The sequence below is a fragment of the Parasteatoda tepidariorum genome, chromosome 11, assembly GCF_982258835.1.
Source record: "Parasteatoda tepidariorum strain Cologne lab strain chromosome 11, Ptep-v5.0, whole genome shotgun sequence".
Taxonomy (NCBI): Eukaryota; Metazoa; Arthropoda; class Arachnida; order Araneae; family Theridiidae; genus Parasteatoda; species Parasteatoda tepidariorum.
The window spans coordinates 23,789,290-23,812,350 of record NC_141765.1 but is presented as its reverse complement, the minus strand read 5'-3'; positions in this window follow the sequence as shown (position 1 = coordinate 23,812,350).

Genomic DNA, 23,061 nt, shown 5'->3' with positions numbered 1-23,061 from the left:
ACTGAGAAAGATATTTTCTTTGAAGAATCTAAAATAAGAGTTTATCATCTAATTTCTGAAGCATAATGCTAATTTAAATTCTTACACTGTCTCTTTACCAAAACTGAAGGCAGCATCCATATTCATAAGCTAACGAAATGAGCTTGAATTTTCAATGTATAATGATTTAACCAGAATAACTTAAATTTTAATGATAAAACTTATTGTATAACTTGTTTGATAAAAGGAGTAATATTTAATCATAACACACGTGTTAAGAATTCTTGTTAATGTTGCACTAGTCTTGGGTGAAAGAATTACCTAATTCCGGTCATGGATTCTTCATTAATAAATACTTATAAAATTATGTGTTCAAAGTTGTTTAACATAAATAGTTTGAAGTTCTTAAATAATCATAAATCTCTCAAGAGAGAACCTCTTGCTCATTTCATTCATTTAACTTTAACAGTTGATGATAAATTTTAAATAGTTTGTAAATTTTGGAAAAGTTAAAGAAATTAAATCGATCCTCAAATGACAAAAGCGATTAATATCAAACATTTTCATTATTGAAATATTGTTTGTTAGTTTTAAATATTTAAGCCACAAAAAATTTAAATTCGTTTTTTTTTTTAAATTCATATCAAACATTGCTTATTTAAATAGATGCAAACATATAGATTTTTGAATAAATTATTGCAAAATGTAATATTTTCGAAATATACATTCTGGAGTAAATAATCACACAAATAATTATATGCATTTCTTGATGTTTAATTAGTAAATTAAGTTGTTTTACAAAGGTTGATTTCTTAGGATTTTTTTTAAATTTTAAATATGCTAATATACAATGTATTAGTATGATAATGGAGCATAAAAGAAAACAAAAGACAGATGTTCCAAATCTGCAAACAAGTACTTTTTTAGTAGACCAACACAAGATATAGAGAAATGTGTGGTTCATTATTTTATCTTGGCGTCAAAAATTGTACTTTTTTACAGTACCGATACACCTATATGTTTTTAAACTCTTTATTTGTGACTCTCAAGTTAAATATATTTTCGCTCGCGGATATTAGTATAAAGATATTTATATTAATTATTAAACATAGGAACTAAACAAAAATAATGAAATCTGAGTGATTTTAATTAATGCATTCTTATTTAGTAAGTATTGAGATTTAGTTATTTTAAAAACTATATTTCACATTTAAGCTAATCTGAACACTCTTGCTAATTGAAATTTACATTTTATGCATAAAATTTAGCGAAAAACTGAAATTTTTCCATCATTAACTAACATCATTATTTTCGAATTAATAACACTTTCTGCAATTTTTTATTCTTCATTTTTTTTGTTTGTTATATGATAAATTTTAACATAGTTTTCAATATAATTTGATTATGATTTTTATTATAATTTTTGTTACAATATTATTTAGTAGAATATCAGTTTCAAAAAATAATTGTGAAAGTTTCATGAAGAGTTCGTTAATTGAAAATATTTTTCTTGCTGTTCTTCAAAGTATAAATTTTTTATTCATCGTAATTTGCCTTTGATTATTTGGTCTCTGATGTATAATTTTAGAAACCTAATTAATAAGAAATTTAATAGGAATTATGCTTCACAAAATATCCCTAATAGTTTTTTAAACCCTGAAATACATAACCAGAGTTACTTCTGTCATAGCATTTTATGCGTGTAACTTTAACAAAAATATTGGTCAATTTTAGTTGTGCTAAAAGAAAAAAAAAGCTTGGACTATTTTGACTTTCTAAATGGATAGTTCAGTAGACTAGCTAGTGGAAGAACTTATTACAAGATAATTTGAAAATATCTAATTATCCATTTAGAGTATGTAATATTAACTTATTCTACTAGTAGGGCAGTTTCATTAGTTGAAAAAAAGAGCTTACTGAAATGACATATTATCGAGTAAAAACTATTGAACACTTCAACCATTAGGGAAAAAATATTTTTACGGATATTTTGAGGTCTACCAAGTTTCCAAAATTAAAAGCTTTTCATGATCAGTAATAGATGCAGAATAATGTTTTAATCTTCAGAAATTTTAATAATAATTTTTTTAAATATTTAAAGATGTTTTGTAACCCACCCGTTTACGCAACCCACTGAATGTCTCATTAATAAGTTAAATTTTGTTAATGAAAATCACACAACTGTTGAAATTCTTTCGTTATCTCAAAATGGAGAAATCTATACATATTATCAATATCAACGATTGAAGACAAAAATAAATCGTGTTTGCAATCACGCAAATCTTGTCTGTCTATTTCAAGAGAAAGAAAAGGCACTTTTTGTGAAAGAAAACATTTGAGTGCAACAAATACAACCATCAAGACAAGTTGAGTGACCATTCAGTAGTGCTGCGTGATCACTACTTATATACGTGCTTCAAAGAGTAAAGAGGCGGCCTCACAAAATTCCTTTCGCCCATCAATCATTCGATTCAATCTCAGGTTTTCTTCTTTTTTCTGTTAGGTACAGAATAGAAAGAAAGAAAAAAAACTCATTTATTTGAAAGGAAACCTATATGATCGATAATAGCCCTTAATGTATGCTATGAAAGGCATAGCGCACGTCAAGAAGTGTAGGTGATTAATAATTTATTATCCATCTTAAATTAAATGCTTTTGATTTGAGCTATATAGATAATCAAAAACGTTTTTTATCTGTAATATGGCCAGATGTTTAAATATGATGTTCTGCAACATCTTTTGTTTTGATTTCAAATAGATTACATATATATCCTAATATTTAAATAAGTCAACTATCAATTATTGTGGTATTTGAATTAATTTTGCTCGGGTGGCTGAAGACACAGATCGAGTGATCGTTAAGAAGTGAAAATGATTAATAATTTTTTTACCCACCTTTAATTAAATGTTGTTGATTTGAGTTAATAGAGAATCTAGCACTTATTTTAACTGTAATATGGCCAGATGTTTGAATATTGCATCTTTCTGTTGCATCGTTTGCTATTAGTAATTGTTCAAATACCACTTGCCTGTGAAATATATTTGAGAAAAACGTTCTAAAATTAGAAGAAAAAAAAACGTATCTTTAATTTTGTTCATTATTATCCTCAAAATTGTTAGAAAAAGATTATTAAAAAAAATTAAGCGAAATTACTACTATATTCAATATTTTCACCCATATGAGAAATGCTAATAATCTGCAGCAATTTTTGCTAAGATCATAGCGAAATAAATCAAATGACATATTTTTCAAGATAAATATCATTAACTAATACAACAGTATTTTTATTTTCATCAACTGTCATGAATTGAATATCCATCAGATTCCTTTGAACTGCAAATTTTAAAAATCCCACTTTTCGCGGGATAATTAAAAAACAAGTACTGCCATCTATTGGGAAAATGGAAAATAACATGTTATGAATTGGACGACTTGAGATCGTGATCACGGAATTAAAACATCGATTCAGGTCGGGCATTCTGAAATTGGGACATTTGTGTTGTCTCGTCAATTATCAGTTATTGTGGTAATCTAATTATTTTTGCTCAGGTGGCTGAAAACAAAAATCATCCGACTATCAAAAAGAGAAAGTGATTAATAATTTGTTGTTCATTTTAAATTTGAAGCTTCTGATATAGAGAACCTAACACTTATTTAAGCTTTAATATGAACTGACATTCTAAATAGCTGATATGTCAACTATCAATTATTGTGTTAATAGAACTATAATTTGTACTGACCGCTATAGTTAAAAAAAAATGAATTAACTTTTAGAAATTAAACTGCCATTTTGAAAATTACTTCGTCTCATACCTACTTGGTTTCTAACGGAATACCGAAGTCTCAAATATTTAACAAAACTAGTTGCTAGCCTCATACTTTGGACATATTTCGTCTTCTTGCAAGTAACGATAGTTATTTCCTCAATTTGACGAATTATCCCCTAGAAAACTGGCAGCAGAGCATATTATGATTTGTGAGTATTCAATTTTTTGCAGTGTGGAAAGAAAAGAGCAGTTTGTAATAATTACTCTTAAATTACTGATTTTAACACTTATTTTAAAAAATGAATCAATTTTATGTAGAATGATTCAATTAATAAAGAAAAATTAAAACTTTCTTAAGGTTGCGTAAAGGTCATATTAAAATCATCAGGGTTAATGATTGAAGAATGAAGTAAAGTTGAGAAGTTGAAGCAGAATCTTTTTTTATAATTCTGATCTCCATCACTACTGATTTCCTGGGTAGTCTCCTCATTTCCAAAACCTATTTTGTTTCACTATGATGAAGATGATTAACTTATTATAATATATTTAAGGCTCCTAGTCTTACCCTCACTCTGCCCTGTCAGCCTCAGCCATTCTCGTCTCATCGCCACAGTGATACCATAACATTACATATTTCCGAGCCTTTAAATTTTCTTTATTTCCTTAAACTTTTTTTTTAATCATTCTTCACCGAATTTTAATGAAATTCTACCAATTATTTAATTTTTATTACACTTTATAAAAAGCGAGTATAAAATATTTTATTCTTTTCTTATATATCAATGTAACGGCTAACTTTTTGTTTCAATACTAATGTAAGATTCATTAATTCACTGTCGCGACTAAATCGAAAACAAAAATCTATTTATAACTCTTTATTCTTTATTTCTTACTTCAAAAATGTTTCAGTTACATGGTTATACTAATTCTAACAGTCTTTTTGGCTATTCGTTTTCGCCAAATTATTTTCAAATTTAATATTAATTGGTTGGCTTTATTTTTGATTGTCATTTTTCTATAAATCACCAACCATAGATCTCTTCCCTTGCTCCTAACTGTCTGTCGGGAGCAATTCAATCACTTTTTCATTTTGGCTCTTGTTTAGTCAAGGGGGATTTATCTCAAATGTCCCGTCTTTATTAATAATATTATGCAAAATTTATTTAACTCAGAAAGTCTTATGGATAAAATTATAATTTGTATCTCGTGATCTACAAATACTACTAAATAAATTTTTTATTATAATCATGATCCAGTTTTCATCTTTAACTCTCATTTTCATTGTCATGTTTTCCTCATATTCTTTAATTAGACAATTATACCATTTAACTCCAACCACACCTGATTTCGTCTTTGTAACCACCTGCCCATAATATTTATAAATTTCTGTGGTATAGAATTTACCATAATTTGTCCTTAATAATTGAGAGCGAAGAAGTTTAAGTAGAGTGCAACGTAATATTCAAAACATTGCTTGAGTGTATTTTCGAGTGTAAATACATGTTGGACAGTACAATTACCAGAACTATATCCAGCCTGTTCTGTTCTAAGAATACGTTCAACTTCATTTTTTTATTCTATTTGCAATAATTTTACCAAAAGACTTACATTTACCAAAAATAATCAGCTCACACTCCGTCAATATTCGCTTTTTGATAAATTTCCATTTCCTGTTATTTTTACAATCACTGTATTCTTCCACTAATCTGAAACATTTTTCGGTTTCCCATACCTTATTGAAAAGTCTAAGTAATACCTTGATCGATTGTTTTTCACAGATATTTAAGAGTTCAGCTGTGTTATCATTTCCACAGGCTTTGTTTGAATTTTGTGCAGAGCAACTTTGAAGCAAAATAGCTTCAACACAAATGTTTAGCATATGATTTACATTTAATGTTTTTTTAGGTATTTGGCGCTGATCAAAGGATTCTATATGACAGACATTTAAAAAAATTTAAATATGTTCTTTTCGTCTTTATTTTATGTCAACATACGAAGTAAGAATTTATCAATTTTTCCCTTCGCTAAATAATTCGCGTTTCCCTTCCTACCACTTATTTGTTTGCTAATTCAGTATAATTTTCAACTTTGACCTCTATCATCGGCCCTTTGGGCCTCTTTTTTCTTTTTTCTTTTTTTTTTTTTTTTTGCTAGTCCATTGAAAAACCTATCCCTTATCAGCTCTAGCTGTTTTTTTGACATTCCTAATCATTTCTCGGTACTGTCTTTCAGATTCTGTTCCTTAAGATCTTAAATTTATTTCTCTTCTCAATTTTATTCATGGCATTTGTACCGTATCTACCACTACAAAATTACAACTGCAATTCACTAGCGTATAAGACATGTTAACTCGACTTTATGTCGGGGTACCTTTTCATAGATGACGGTTGACATTGTCGATAACAACTCTCCCCACATTGGTGACTTTCGGACGTGATGTGAACACGCCTACCTTGGCAGTAACGCCCATTGCGATATGAACACGCCTATCTTAACAGTAACGCCTACTTTCGATGAATGGTTCACATTGAACAGTTGACTTGCTACTTGGGACTGCGACATTGTCCTCCTCGTGCAGTTACTTCTCAATCTCGATCACGTCCGGGTCACCAATTGTAAGTGTTTCGGTGATGGGAATGTAAGACGTCAAATGAAACAATATGGCAATGAAACATCCTCTTTAATAGTAAAAGATAACTAACCATCAAGAAACTGACAAACTCCAATTAACAAGTTATTCGTTAAAACAACATTTAAAAGTTGTCATTAAAAGAACAATTAAGACTTAAACTTTCGATTGTAAACATCTCATACTGCAGGTGAGCGTCACCGGGTAGAAATGGAACATCGGTACGAAGTCTCGGACGCTGCACAACAACCCTCACGAAGGTGGAATGCTGGAAATAGTAGTAACCTCGGCCTTTGGCGCGAAGCGCCACTTACCGATTCATCGAATCTGTAGTAGTCCTAACTTGAAAATCTAAATTTCAAGGATAAGTAAATTAAAGTGTTCACCACAGCCTATCACTGTGAAAGTCATATGAGGAGATGGCTTGTAGGCACTAATTCTGGGACTCAGGAAGGAGGGAACGAAGCAGCTTAACTAGCTCTTCATCTTTGAGTAGTTCTTTCATCTCTTGGAATAGTCTAAGAAATCTGGTAGCAGAGTCAGTGGCAGTCTTGGGTTTCCTTTCTTTAGGGAGCTTCCTGGGTCTTGCACTGCAGCCCGTAAAACAGGCTGGATGCTCACCATTACAGTTGATGCAGGTCGCTCGCTCTGTGGATGGTTTAGCACATTCGTAGTGGTCCTTTGCACATTTCATGCAGGCGGGAACTGTGGCTGTACAACTGCGTTGAGTGTGCCCAAATTTCTGGCATTTGTAGCATTGGACTTGAAATCTGCCGCCTCTGAAACGCTCTATCTGTACTGGTCTTTCGAGAATAGATCTGATGTTGTAGATATTTCTGGCCGAGCTTGTATCCCATTGGATGATGAGGAAAAGTGGGAGGGGCCTAAGCTCCTCCCCTCTTCGCCGCTTGAGCTGCACTATCTTTTCCGGGAGAAGTCCAAAATCTCTGAGATATTTCTCAAATTCAAGAATATCTGTATCTATTTTCAGGCCTCGGATGAGGATTTTCAGCTTTGGTTATGGAGAATTATCCATGGTTATGGTGGGAGTAGTAGTAGGTTCAGCCGGAACGGCATTCACCTCGCACTCTGCCGGTACTGGGTCCGCTGGGGTGGCGGGAGCTGATACTGGGTCTACTTGCATCCTATCCGATGGAGTAGGGGTAGAAGAGTCAGAAGGAGAGCAGCTGTCTTGGGTCATGAGGGTCACAGTGTCTTTACAGTCTTTTCCATCTTTGTCAGGCTTTTTCTTCTTTCTCGGCGGTTCTTTGTCTGAGTCAGATTGGGGTTCCGTGAGCGAGACCTGGGTCCCTTCACTTTGCTCCATTTTCTATTCAGTCTCTAGGTTAGATGATGATTCTACTGGAGCTGGAGTGCAGTCAGCAGTTGGTTCTGGTTCAGGTAACTGTTCGATTATGATGTTGGATGGTTGTACTTGTTCAGAAATTTGACGCTCTTTATCCTCTATTACTTTAGTTGAGGCCTCGTAGAGAATACCAAAGTAGTTCTGTCTTCTTCTATCTGGATCATCTTTGTGCTGAAGAGCTAGATCTCTAATTCTTTATACATATCCAAATCGAGTTGTCTGTTTTCAAGACCCATAATTTGAGCCTTGACGGTGAAGTAAGTTACTCCAGGAAAATAATGTCGTGGAATTCCACTGTTGTCTAAGATGATATCAATAATACTAGTGTCGATACGATACTCATAATTACCGCGGTTGGAAGGTACCTTCCCGCCGCGAGCAGTTCGTAGATAAGACATGAGTCGGAGCTAAGAGAAAACACGTCTGGTCCGATCAAAGGTCCTGGTCGGTCAAAATCCGGTCGGTCCCTCATCCAGCCTCTTCACTCCCTGCCTTGGTCGCCGGTTGTGCTCTTCCGCCGGTATTCATCCGCGCAGGAACTAATCCGGTTCGTCCTCCTACCTTCGGTCCTCGATCCTTCTACCTCGGTTTTTCATGCTATCTTAGCTGTCGCAATCAACAGCCTCTACAGTATTCTTATCTATTTTACTTTTCATTTGCAGCAAAATTTAAAGCATCTTTAAGAGCCGTGGCTGGAAGTTGTGCATTACAAGTAGTAAAAGCACTATATTCACTACTTTAGTTCGTAACTGATAGTGCAGTATGCTACTTTTTTTTATTAGAAAAGGTAGTGTAGTGAGATACAAAAAACAGTAGTTAGAAGCGATTCCTGACAGCTACTTTAAACGTTAGTTTAGTAACTGCTCTATCGTGATTAATTTTTCGAATTAGATGGGTACAAATCTTAGTTGGCCCGTTAATGGATGCAATAGGAATGACCCTGTGGCTGTAGCCGAGTGTTAACGGAAATTACGATACTTATAACTATCGCCTATAACTAATATTTAAACTAGCCATTATAATTAATAGGTAATTAATCACTTTGGTCACACTGTCACTTGCGAATTACTTGCTACTTAATTTAATTAATAAGTAACACATTTAATAATTGTTTACTAAATAAATCAAGTAATTATTAAATGTGTTATTTATAAATATCAATGACTAATAATTATCGATTTATTCAAAAATATTAAATTTTTATTTATATTTTAGATATAATTAAATAAAAAAATTATATCTAGAATGTGTTTTACAATTTTTAAAGTCATGAAACATTGGTGTTATTTCAAAGGGAACGAACATATTTTCGATGTACTTAACTTCTCAGAGGAAATAAAAAAGCATTAAACGATTTAAAAATTTTAAGCATTTGATAATTTTACTTTTATCAAATTTAATATTCGTTGTCGAGAAAGGCATACAAAGTTGAAGCTTGAATAAACAAATTTTCGCGAAAAAAAATGTTTTAGACAAACTGTCTTATGTAAACATGAATAAATATTTCTTAATTATTGCCTTATATTTAATGTAAGTAAGTCTCCTTAAAGTAGTGAAGTAGTTATTACAATTTCAAAGTAGTCTATAGCCCCTACGTTTAAAAAAATGTAACTGTAGTTAACTACATTTGTAACAAAGTAGTAGTAAACTACAAAAATAATGTAGCTTTTCCGACCACTGTTTAAGACCTTTCTAATTAGAGAATGTTAAAAAAAATGGTATTAAATCTCATCTGAGATGTGCGATGATGTGAAACGTCACGTAATAAACAAATTACTTAACATGCTAATGAACAAAGTGCATCATTATTGTCCAGAAACGCATAAAAACGATTTATGCACCGAAAAAAGTGGTGTTCCACAACACCAAGAACCAAGAATAGTTAATGGTGTAGTGAAACAGCTGGAATGTTCCTTTACACTACTTGGTGTGAGGTAGCTGTCAATAATTTTTAGTGGTGTTCCACAGCACTAAGAACCAAGAATAAATCCTGGTGTAGTGAAACACCTAGAATGCTCTTTTACACTACTTGGTACGAAGTAGCCGTCATTATGTTTCGCATTCAGTAATACTAAATTTTATAATTACAGTTAGAAAAAATGCAGGTAAATTTAGTACATATTTTTACGAGACAATCTAAAGTAAGAATCAGTAATTTAGGGCGTGCATGTACACTAATTCTTAAAATAAAATTAGTTTGTAAATCAAACATACGCGTAGCACAGAGAGAATGTTCAGACGAAGTCGAACTAAGCTTAACAGACAACTGCTACAAGTAGTGAAAGTAATAGTTAGAAATTATACCTTACAAAAATTTTTAATATAGTTTATAGAGTCTTACAAATTAAGGTATTAATATTTTTATCACACAACTAAAAACAAACATATTTTATCGGTGTACCTAGTTACTTTAGATGAAAAGCAAAATTGAAAACAATCACAACTACTAGCCAACTCGTTATCGATTATAAACAATTACATATGATGACCAAAATGCAAGACAAAAATATTTAAAGTATTGAGTAAAGGCGCGTGATCTTGGTTCAAACTTTTTGCATCTTGGGTATTTAGAGTTTTCATATACCATTTAAATTGTATATGAAAGCTCGATTTGATGTTAACTTGAAAAAAGTGCACCTTCATATATCAAATTTGGAAAGATATTGTACCACAGTTTTTACCATGTAATGTCAAATTCATTGCTTCATTATTTAATAAAATTATTTCTCTATTTCTGTATTTCCTAAAAAGATCGACTGCATTTGAAATTTAATGTGTTAAAACCATTACATATATTAAATTTAAAAAATTTATTAATTAATTATTAATTAATTAAAAATAATTTATTAATTGATTAATTATATTTATTATATTTATTACTTATTAATAAGAAATAATTATTTTAAATATTTTACTGTAGAAAATAAGTGATTTGTTTTTCGTTTTTAAAGCATTTGAAGCAAGTGGGCAGTAATGCAATAAAAAGTCTTCCATGAATTTGAGAAAGTTTTGATGCATATTAAATTAAATCTCCTCTTCTTGTTTGTAACTCTGCTCATTAAAATAACTCTCTTTTTCACCCTGCAAATCAAATCTCCCTTATTTCCAAACTAACTATAATACATATTCTAGTGATTTGTCTTCATATAAAATACACTATTCATGTTTATGAATTCATGCCTTTTGGGTAATACTAAACATAAATAACTTCTGATAAACAGAAAAACTTTTGCACTTCATATATTTATGTGATGACTGACTATTTTCCGATTTCTCTTTGTTGAGACTAAAACATTATGCAATGTTTTATGTATTATTATTGATTTATATTCGTAACAAAATTCTCATCCATGCTTCTTTCAAAAGTTCATGGGATAAATCATCTGAGAAGTTTCAGGAGTTACGCATTTTTATCAGCAAATGTAATTTCAATTCACGCGAAAAATATATTTCCGTTTGCTCAGTTCCTTTTGTGATTTTGATTTGTATGAGATCTTCAAGTAGCTTTTGAAATATAAAATTTCAGAATTAATCTTTTTTGAATGAAATATTATAGTGGATATTTTAATGCTCATTTCTATAAAATGAGATATTTGAAAATTATAAGAAATTAAGAAATTATTAAATAAATTAAGCAATTATTAAATATATTATATTTATAAATATTAATTTATCTAATAATAAGTGACTAATAATTACCGATTTATTTATGAACATGGAATTTGTATTTATATTTTAGACATTATTGAACAAAAAAATTATATCTAAATGTATTTTGCAATTTTGAAAAATTATCATTCTATCGTATAGTACAAAACATAATGTAAAGAAAAATTATTCGGAATGTACTGCATACATTTATCAATTTTAAACAGCTTAACTCTTTAACATGAACCTTAAATTATTTAAATGAAAAACTTGGAGCAATTGTTTCATAAAGCTTCTATGATAATCTACGTATTAGTTTCTATAGAGAGTGGTAAGTTAAATCGCATCTCATAACATTGAAAAATTCTGAGTATCTGAAGACGGTATTTATAACATCACAGCAATAGTTAGCATCCGAAGCATTGAAATAATGTCTGAATCAGAGAAATAAATTTTTGGGCATAAATTTGTAAAATTATTGGGAGGAATTTGTTTTGTAAATCTGTTACTTAGAATGAATTATTTTTGTGAATCGCATTTTTATATGAAAAAATTAGTATGGGTATTATTAGTATTATATTATGATTAGTATTATGATTAGTATTATATTATGATTAGTATTATGATTAGTATTATGATTAGTATTATATTATGATTAATATTATGATTAGTATTATGATTAGTATTATATAATGGTATTATATTATATCATTAGTAATAGTATTTTATGGAATTTCAAGCTACGGAAAAATAAAGGCAGATTATTTAAATTGAGGAAAATTTTGATCTTTTTCAAAACCTGGAACAGTAGTACAGTCTGCAAAATATAAAATAAAGCATATTTTAAACTTTTATTGTAATAATCAGATGATCGCATTCTAAGATGCAAGATTCATTGTTCAAGGAACTGATTTTAAAAAAGAGTAAATTAATTTTAGTTCGATCAGACAATATTGAGTTGCAAAATTCGACGTAAAACCTATTTTGTTAGTATGAAATTACCCTTCCTTTATGACGGATTTGGAGTTTAGAGTTTCAAAATAATTAAAAATATGTCCCAAATAACTAGGTCAGGTTGAGCAGTCAAAATTTTACCCCTTAATATTAATTTAACTTTTTGTGTATTTTGCTATATCTCTTGAATTAATTCTAATAATCTCTAATTACAAACTTTTTGCGCACAATTTGCAAAATTAATTTAGCTGAAGAAAATTCCATGCAAAAACTACGTTTTATAACTGTTTATTGCTTTTAACTGTCTAATTTACTAATGGCTTAAAAATGTTGATTAAAAAATTATTTTTGCATCATATTGATCTGCATAGTTTTAAACGACAAAGCCTCAAACTTAATGGGAATTGATCAAACAGTTATTGAAAAATAAAAATTTAAAAATTCTGTTCGACCGATTTCTATCAAATTTTGCTATTTAAAATTATATAGTTAAAATAATGTAGAGATTTGTATCCCTAACAACTTAAAATACTTTTGATAAAAATTAAATTTAATAACAAAGAGTACGGTTTGTGATCTGATTTCGTAACTTACATTATCGTCTTATCAAATTAATTAGCATATTTTAAATCATAATCACGGACCATTAAGATTAAATCTTATTGATTAGTGACAAAGTTATTATTAGGTCAAATATTAAGATATTCTGCTTTTTATTTTGTGCACTGCTCTAATGTTCAAACTGCAAACATAGCATTAATAAAAATTAATGGTTAAAACTACCAGAATATGGCAAAGTTTACCTTATGTCTGGCTCTATGAGAACACTAAAACTCTCGGTAATTTTTACCGAGGTAATGAGTTTGGTAAATTTAACAGTAAAATATGCTTTTATAACATGGATTGGAAATTTCATTATACCTTTGAAATGGCATAAAAACCACTTATTCGGTTAAATTTAGTTATTTTTATTTTTTTTTATTTATTTTACCACATGTGTTTTAATAAGAACTATAATTTTGAAAACCAGGAACTTCGGAAAACCGTTAGAATTATTAAATGAATGGTTTAAATGCCGTATATATGTATATATATATATATATATATATTTTAAAACCAGAAATATCATTACTATACAGAATGATAATTTTACCTGAATTTTTTCTCAGTGAGGTACAACAAAGAGACATGTTACAAGGTACAGCATCAGAGATGCCAACTTGCTCCGGACAGCAAATAAATATTTTTAAGTGGTAGTTTATAAATTGTGATTCTTGGTTTAATAAATTCAATTCAGTAGAGTTTAATCTACCACTATATCCAAAAAATTCGTAGGCTTATATAATTCACCACTTTATGGTATGAAGTCATGCCAGACCTTTTAAAAAGCAATAAAAAATTGTCAAATAATTGCAAAATTTAGTGCGTAGTTATTTACCGTTTTTTCTATAATTTTGGCGTGTCCGGAGCAGTTGGCATCTCTGCAGCATATGCGTAATTTTTAATAATTTAGATTTATTTTTCTATATATTTCAAGAGAATGCATTTTAATTTGCTGCAAATACAGAAAATGTTTTATTTCATGGCATAAACTTGTTGAACTTGTTATAAGACATAAAATTTAAATGGAAAAACTTTGGATCAATAAAAAAATTTTCTTTCTTTTTTTAGTTAGTCCAAAACATTTTTAGAATTATCCAAAACATTTCTTAGCTTAACCAATTTTCAACAAAGTTTTTCAATTTGTCACATAAAAATTTTTAATTTTCCTTCTTCCCTATCCACCTCTAAAAATAGTGCATACATTAATAAATCGGTATTAAGACTTCTGGAGAACATGCTATTCATATCATCATTTTAATTGCAATAAGTATTATAGGAAATATGCATCCCTTATAGACGAAATTGTTTCATTTACTGAGATTCTACATTAACAGTTTTTATATTTTAGGGTATCTAAAATATTAGACATTATATGGTACAATTTTACCACTTAAAAAAATATGAAAAATACATTTGTGTATGTCTTTATAAAAATTGTCTATGTAAAAATATATATCGATATATCCTCGTTGGTTGGAGTTTTGAATTACAATAAATTATTTTACTAAATTTAAGAAATTCAATTCTTTTGAAAGGTGAGCAAGCGGTGATAAAGGCATAAAAGTCTTATTATTTGAGTCGAGTGGATTTTTTTTTATATATCTAAAAGGAAAAGAAGTACATTTTGGAAATATCCTACATAGAGAAAAATTAAAGTTTTTTTAAAATTAAATAAAAATAAAAAAGCGTTATAAAAAATTTAGTTTTCAACTGAATGGATTGTCCATTGATTTGGGCAATGGGGCAAAAACGCTTAATTTTATTTCATAAAATATTATTTTTTAATGCACAACATTTTTTTCTGTTTTAATGAATGTAATTTAAACACATTTCAATGAAAATGGTACCACATTTTATGTAATTTTTGCACTTCGGCTAAAATGGATTATGCCAGCGTTTCCCAAAGTGTGGTACGCGTACCCCCCGGGCGTACGGGAACAGTTTAGCGGGGGTACGCGTTCTTATGCGAAATATCTTGCAACAAACGAAAATTTCAAAAAATTTACTTAAAAATAAAGCTAGCCATTAATATTTAAGATTACATATTTTTCTATTGGCGATTTTTTGCAGAGTTAACAGTTAATAATTAGTGGTATCAACAGTCAGTTGTGATTTTCAACTTTTGTGCATTTTTTATAGTAAAAAATACATCATTTTCTTTTAGTGGTACACAACGTTATGAAAAATTTAGAAAGGGTTCACAAAAGTCATAAGTTTGTGATACATTTGGTTAGGCGGTTCTCAGAATATTTACAATGTATGAACCTTGCTCTAATTCATTATTTTAGTAATTCTCTCTGTAAAATGAACATGTTGAAATTATGTTTCTTTCATAATTTCAGTACATTTTTTTATTTAACGCATAAAAAATATCCCTTATCATTGATCAATATCTAATTATCTGTCTTTTAATGCTTATAATGACAGGTAGAAGCACCATTACTAAAATAATTACAAATATCGCGTTTTTTTTTTTCATCATAGTCTACTTTTATTGCCATGGAAGTCTATGACTATTGTTCGGGAAAATAGGTTTTTTTTATGTCATATTGATTCGATATTAGCAATATGTACTAAGTTCAAACAAAAAAGAAATCATTGTTTACTTGAACATTCCAAGATTCACTTCAATATCCAATAAAACACCCACTTCTAAACCAATTACATGCTCCTCTCAAGAATGCGAAGTTTGTTAGACTCAGAAATTCTTCTAATTCTACCTAAATATCAATTTCAATCATTGTTGTAGCCAAGAAAATGAAGAAAAGAATGCCTTTTCAGCCATTGTCAAAGTACTTTTTTTCCCGCTTGCATTTTTTTTCGAAAATAAATAAAAAGCTCTCTTTCAAAAACCCATTTTTATTTGATGTTCGTCTTTAGAAACAAAAGGTGATACGCATGACTCCCCCAAAGGTCCATCTCACACAAACTTTTAAAATCTTCCAAAGAAGTTTGTCGTTTTTGAAGCGTAAATAGAAAGCGCAGTTCTTGTGATACGTTAATTAGTTTTTTGTCAACGTATATTGTAGATAATTTTATATTGTTGATGGAAAGCGGAGAAAGGTTAGGTTGATGTTAGAAAATTTATACCAGAAATTACTCAAGCATTAAATTTCACTATTTTACAGTAGCATAATCAAATTTTTTTCCACAAAGATAATGATCGCGTTGAAAAATTGAATTAACTTCTAAAACGCGTCTTTTATTATACAAAACTGCACACCAACTTTGTCAGAGTTATATTTTTCAAAGAAGTGCGTTGTTTAATTAACATAAGAATTATTAAAACAACAACTTAAAAAATAGTTGCATTTAAAATTTATAATTTCAAAACAATAATTCATGATGTATATAAAAATTCTTGTTTTTCTCTTTTCCTTTTTTTTTTGGATGAGTAAGATTGCTAATAAAGATTTAAATACTTTTTCACGCATAAGTAATTGTATTCTTTTAAAATATACCTATGTTTTAAGTTTTTATTATAAAATTTAAGACAAAGTTTCGCAATAATTATTTACATTTAATGAAATGTTTAAGAAAGGAGGAAATTAATTTTTGTAAGAATCAACTTAGGTAAAATATTCTTGTGATAAGTTATGATACTGTTCTTGCGATACGCTAATGAGTTTTTTTTGTCAATGTATAGTGTAGATAATTTAATTCTGTTAATGTAAAAACGGAGAAAGGTTAGGTTATTGTTAGAAGGGGAAATTTAATTTTGCTAGGAATCAACTTATCTGAAATGTTCTCGAGATACGTTATGATACTGTTCTTGTGAATCGCTAATTACTTTATTGTTAACATATAGTGCACATAATTTTAAATTGTTGATGGAAAACGGAGAAAAGTCAAGTTATTGTTAGAAAATTTATATCAGAAATTACTCAAACATTAAATTTCGCACTTTCAGAGTAGCGATATCAAATTTTTTCACAAAGATATTGATCACGTTTAAAAATTGAAATAAATTCTAAAATTTTTCTTTTATACTCAAAAAGGCACACAAATTATGCTAATGTAATATTTTTTGAAACAAGTGTATTGTTTAATTAACACAAGAATCCTTAAACCAATAGCTTAAAAACAGTTCCATTTCAAATTTATAATTTCAAAACTATAATTCTTGGTACATTTAAATTATTTTTTGTTTTAATATTATTTTGGATATGTAAAGTTACTAAGTAGAGATCTGAAATTGATTTTAACTTTGTTTGCTCAACGGTTATTTTATTTTTTTAAGTATACTAGTGTCTTAAGTAATCAAGAAATTTAAGGCAAAGTTTCGCAATTGTTGCTTACATTTAAAAAAAATTTATTTAAAGGGAAAAGTAACTTGGCTTGGGATCTATGTAGCTAAAATGTCCAGTGATAAGTAATAATACAGTTCTGATGATGCGCTAATTTTCTTTTTCTATAACGCTTAGTGCGAATAAATTTATATTGTTGATTGTAAAACTGAGAAAGGTTGCGTTGATGCTATAAAATCTAAAGCACAAATCTGTACTTGCTGGTACATTTGAATGCACCAACAAGTACATATAATAAATGTTCCAAAAAGGACAAGTAATTTTTTCTATAATCTTCAGGATAAGTAAAATTACTTACTTTATATAGATTAAATGTTCAGTGTTACAGCTCACTGCGTTGTTTTAAAATTTTCAATGTTTCTAAGAATTCTTTAAAAGGTTTTAGTTAAATAAGCAAGTTTTATTTACATTTGATGAAATGCAAAATTATGGGGAAAATTAATTTTCCTAGGGTTAGGCTAAGCTATAAAGCGTGGCATAATTAAGATATAAAGTTAAAGCTTCAAGACAACTTAATATGTTAATTAAGCTTAATGTCAAAATATCTTGATAAACTTAATAAGATTAAAATCTTAGTTTCACAATCCATTAATGGAATCATAAAACTATCACTTATTTGTAGTCAGGATTTATAAACATCAAGTAAATTATGCAAGTCTTTCAATTTATTAAAATAATGCTTTTTTAAATTGGGTGAAATAAATAGTTTTTAATATTTATACCCTATATATGATTACACTGTTCAGTTGCTGTTGTACACTGTTAGAATATTCATTTCAAATTGAGGTAAAATAACCGTCAGTAGTCTTTTTATCTAAATAACCGTAACGTTTACGAAACAGAACATGTCTTTAATACTGGTTTGAAACTGTTTACAACTGGTATGGTATAAAATCGTAAATAGAAAACTATACGTTTACAGCTTGCATAGATACAAAAACGTGAAAATTAAATTCAAATGGAGTTAGATTGTGTTAGGTGTTTCATTAGATGTTGGACATTGGAGTTAGTTTGTGGTTGTGTTTTGTTAAGTGAACTCAGGAATCTGGCTTATTTAGATCATCTAGTGGTACGATCTGTTGTGGGAGATGAGGAATGTTTTGCTTTATGTTAAGCAACTCCGTAGTGCCGCCATCTATGCCTAAATAAGAATTTCGTATTCCGATTGTCCAAGGTCAACAATTAAAGATTGTAGGAAACTGGAAACACTTCGTGTGTTGAAGGAATGGTGGAAATGTTGTGAATGTCAAACTGAACCCCGTACAGCCAGTCACGAGAGCCACGGATTAGCTCTCTCGGTTTTTGTTCTCAGCTGCACAGAAATAATTATAAGACTTTCACTCCACATTTATTACTATAAGGCTCTTAGGAATCCACTACTGTGTTAGGCATCCGATGATGAAAAAAATATATGAATTCGTAATCCCTATCACATGGCTTAGCATTCAGCCTTCAGAGAACATAAGCTCGATTCTGATTGATTGTGGGCATATTTAGTAAGAAAAAATTTCGGTTTTTTAGACGTGTTAAGTGAGAACAGCAGTAATTTTTTTTACACTTTACTGTTTTAATTGAGTATGGTTAAATAGCAGTTAAATAAATCGGTCTTTAACCCTTTTTTCCGAAAAGTTCATTACAATGTAAGAATTCATTTTTATTACGTTTTTCATTTATTTTCTTTTTAGACCATACACAGCAAAAAAAGATGTTAAGAGCGTTAATGAATGAGAATTGAAAAGATGAAAAAGATCTCTAAAATATAACACTCTCAAATTTATAAGTTTCAGTTGTTCTGCAACTTTACATTAAAATATTTATTTTATATTCGTGTCTGAAACATTTCACAAACATTTGAAAATATTTCCATAAATTTAAATGTCCTGGGAAAAAAAGTCATTGCAAGATCATCAATTTGTTAAGGTACAAAAAGACAGGAAACCTAGCTTCAGAACTCTATGGTTTAATTTTGCAATAAATTGTTTGGTGTTGATTTAATATAATATTCCTTAAAAATGTTTTGGTCAGGAATCATCCATGGCGTAATTTATTTCCATGTATTTTTTTAAGAAGTAACACATAATCAATAATAGCATTATAAATATTTATTTAGATATCATGTCAAATCACAAATAATGTCTTTTAAGCGAAACACTCGCTACATTTATCCATAAATCGTTGCTTCTTTTGTTATAAGAAAGATTTCCTATAGCTAAAGGTTTGAAACAGAAGAATGACAAAAGAAAATGTGTAGCATGCAATACACAAGAATATTTTAACTTCAGATGTTTTTTCCAGGGAAAGATAAATTTCAAACTTATCGCATCAATATGTCATAAACTATTCTTCCAATTTCCATCTCAAATTTAAAATGTTTTAATCTATTAAATTTTCTATTAAAAAAAACGCAAAATCTAATGTAATTTAAGAATTTCATTGATATTTCCCTTTTTCAAATTTTTAATATGCTTCAAACATAAAAATTTCTTTTTGTTTGCCGTAAAAGTGAACTTTTGAAGCTTATACAAAATATAATTGCTTTGTTTGACTAAAAGGTTGCATTTTTAATTACGTCCTGTTCCTTCAAAACTTGCAACTTTTAAAAAATTTGTTTTGTATTTTTCCCTCTCGTTTTGGTACTCATATTTAATCAGAAGTCATGAATTTTTTTTTAAATTTAGTTTCCTCTAATTTTATATTTCTGGCAATATTTTTTAAATTTCAATTTCGTGGGTCTAGTTTTCAAAATTTCATACTCCAGTTAAACTATACGAGGAAATAAGAGAATTAGAAAAAGCTTTTGAAAGTGATTATTTCTCAGAGAGAGAACCTCATTTTCGTACGTTTCAAAATTTTTTGATAAAAAAAAATCCAATTCTTTTAAATATTATTTTCTTAAAATATAACATAATAAAAACCTTAAATCATACAAAAAATACATGCATGAACAAAAAATTTTTAAACAGAATTTTTGGCTGTTCTTTCTGTAAATTTTAATCGTATTTAAATTACTCATGTGAAATAATTCAGACATTGTTAGTTTTATCAGAATCATTACCAAAACGCTTCTTAAAAAATTACCGAGTATTTTAGTATATATATGTATATCTATATATATATATATATTATGAATTTTATTATGTTCAACATATACGCAGCTATTTAAAATTCTTTGGAAGTATGAGTAAAATTGCGAAGCACTGATGTAATTCCTAAACTCAGGAAACATATTTCTTTTCGTATCTTTCATGTATTTTTTTCCAACTTCGCGTCATTTCGCTGATCAAATCTAAGCCAAATCGCCAATTTTTCAGATATAAGTTTCCAGGAGCCATCAAAAATTACATAGCAGATTTGGTAGAAGCAATTTCCATATTCAATTTTACTTCTTTTGAAATATACATATTTTCGCTACTAGAAGCATTTTTTGGGTGATTTACATTTGGGACATGAATGATAAATCAGAGCGAATTTGAAACCAAAATATCAGAATTGCTGCCTGAGTTATTAGTATTTTTGTTTATATATCCCTTTTCTTTAAACTTATAATAATCTTTTCAGCTTATTAAATCTATTAAAGTCTTAAAACGTTCCCATCTCCGATCATAGAATTAAAGATTTTTTTTTTCTGTTTTTAAATTGTCGTCCCGAATATTTTAAAAAAACTAAAAGAAAATATAGAAAAATGCAAAAGTTTGATAAAAATTTATTGAGTTTTCTTATAACATTTTCAAAAAATTACTTTTGAAACTTATATATGATTTACCATAACCACTACCCTTAATAAATATATGTTTAGAAAACTTATCCAAAAAATAAATAAGAAATATACACACTAAAGGTTGCAAATCAATTAAAATTTGCAAACAAAAGGATTATCAAAACCTGGTGAATCACTATCAGTACTTCTAATCAGCAATATTATCGTATGTTGCATTAGAAACACCATATAATCATATCAGAACTAAAAATTTAAATGAAAGTGATAAGCTGTAATAAAACAAGTTATCTAAGTTTCATAAAATTTAACTAAATTTTCTGTGATAAACATATTTATACTTTCTATCGTTAATTATAATTGTAAGCACCTTTTCAAATGTTTGTAATGTTTTAGTGAAGCCATAAAATATTAAAAGAATATTTTTAACACCTGCTAATAGAAAACTTACATAAAGAAAGCATTTTTGTTAAAATGTTTCTAATTAATATTGGAATACAGAATCAGTAAATTCTGAGCAAAATTCGTGTAAAAATTTTGCATTTACTATTTATTCACATGCTTCCGATATTGTAACTGTACATGAAATTTTCAAAATTTGTAAAAATGTGATTTTATTAGCTTTTAAAGATGTTTAATAATCAATTCAAATCTTTTTGGAAAAAAGTATCTGATAAAAAGTTGAAATTTCTAAATGCTAATGTAGAATTGGATTTGTAATCTGTACTCTATAGGAAATGTTGAAGTATTTTAATCATACTATCGTTCGAATTTGTTACAATTTTAGTACGGTGCTACGTTGAACCATATTATTGTACTTCTTAAACTTGATTACAGAATACTATGGATTAACATTCAAGGAAACATGTTTCATTTTTTCATGTTATTAGGAATACAATAAATCTGCACCGTAATATTGTTAAAGATGTCTATATTATGGTGATAATGTTGAACCAATTTTCTAAACATATATTTTTTATCAATTTTTAAAAATGCAACTGAACTAATGGAAATTATTCTGAGCTTTCAGAGAAACGGTTTGGTTTCGGTGAAAGTTATTAAACAGAAAAAAAAATTAATTGTTCGTTACATCTGAGAAAGAAATTAAAGAAAAAAATTAAATTAAAATTTTCTACCAAATTAAAATGGTGACATATGAGAATTTGCTAATAAGTAGAAGAAAAAAAACATGTTTCTATATAAGTTTCAATTCGTGTCATAATGAATTTGTTGGACTAAATAAAATAAGCAAGACTGTTATTTTATTCTAGAATCTTTAGGATGAAGATATGTTTTATTTTTTTCATTGTCGATGCCTACAATTTAAAATCACATCCTTATATGGACAGGTTTATCTTTATAGGTTGAAATTTTACTTCCATAACAATTTTCAAAGTAGATTAAAAAGTAACGATTACTAGGAATTTTACTAAAAAATGCAATAAAAACCTAAGAGAAAAAGTTTTAAAATTAATCATACGGAGCACATACATAGGTCGAATCATATTGAGTGAACTTTCATTTTAAAATCATCATGGTAATCAAATGCACTGCATTCTGATCTTTAACGTATAACAGCACAATGACACGAACAAAAATTAAGTAAATAAAATGAGAAAGAAAAGTAATCGTATGGGGAATTTACACATGCCATTTTCACTATTTTAAGTAATGTTTTGAAACATTAAATAAAGTTGAAAATATAATTATTCAATTTAAATGGTAAAGTTATCAATAAATATAATGCAGGGTAACCTCAACAGTTTTGTAAATCTGCAGGATGTTCTAAATAATAGGAAAACTGATAAGGTTAAAAAAACAATTCCTGTTGCAATTTCATGTGACAGAGAATAAACTTTTGGCATTTAACTAATGGAACAAGACTTAGTGAAAGCAGTTTAAAATGTATTCATTTCTACCATAAATTAAATTAACAAATCTATATAAACACTAATAATGCAGAGTTGTCTTAACTAGTTAGAGCAACAATAAGGTGTCTTAAATTTAAACTGCCGGTTTTCAAATATTTGTAAAAGGAAAAACAATTTTTTTAGAAATTCAGTGAGACAGAGCATAATTCAGATAGATGGCG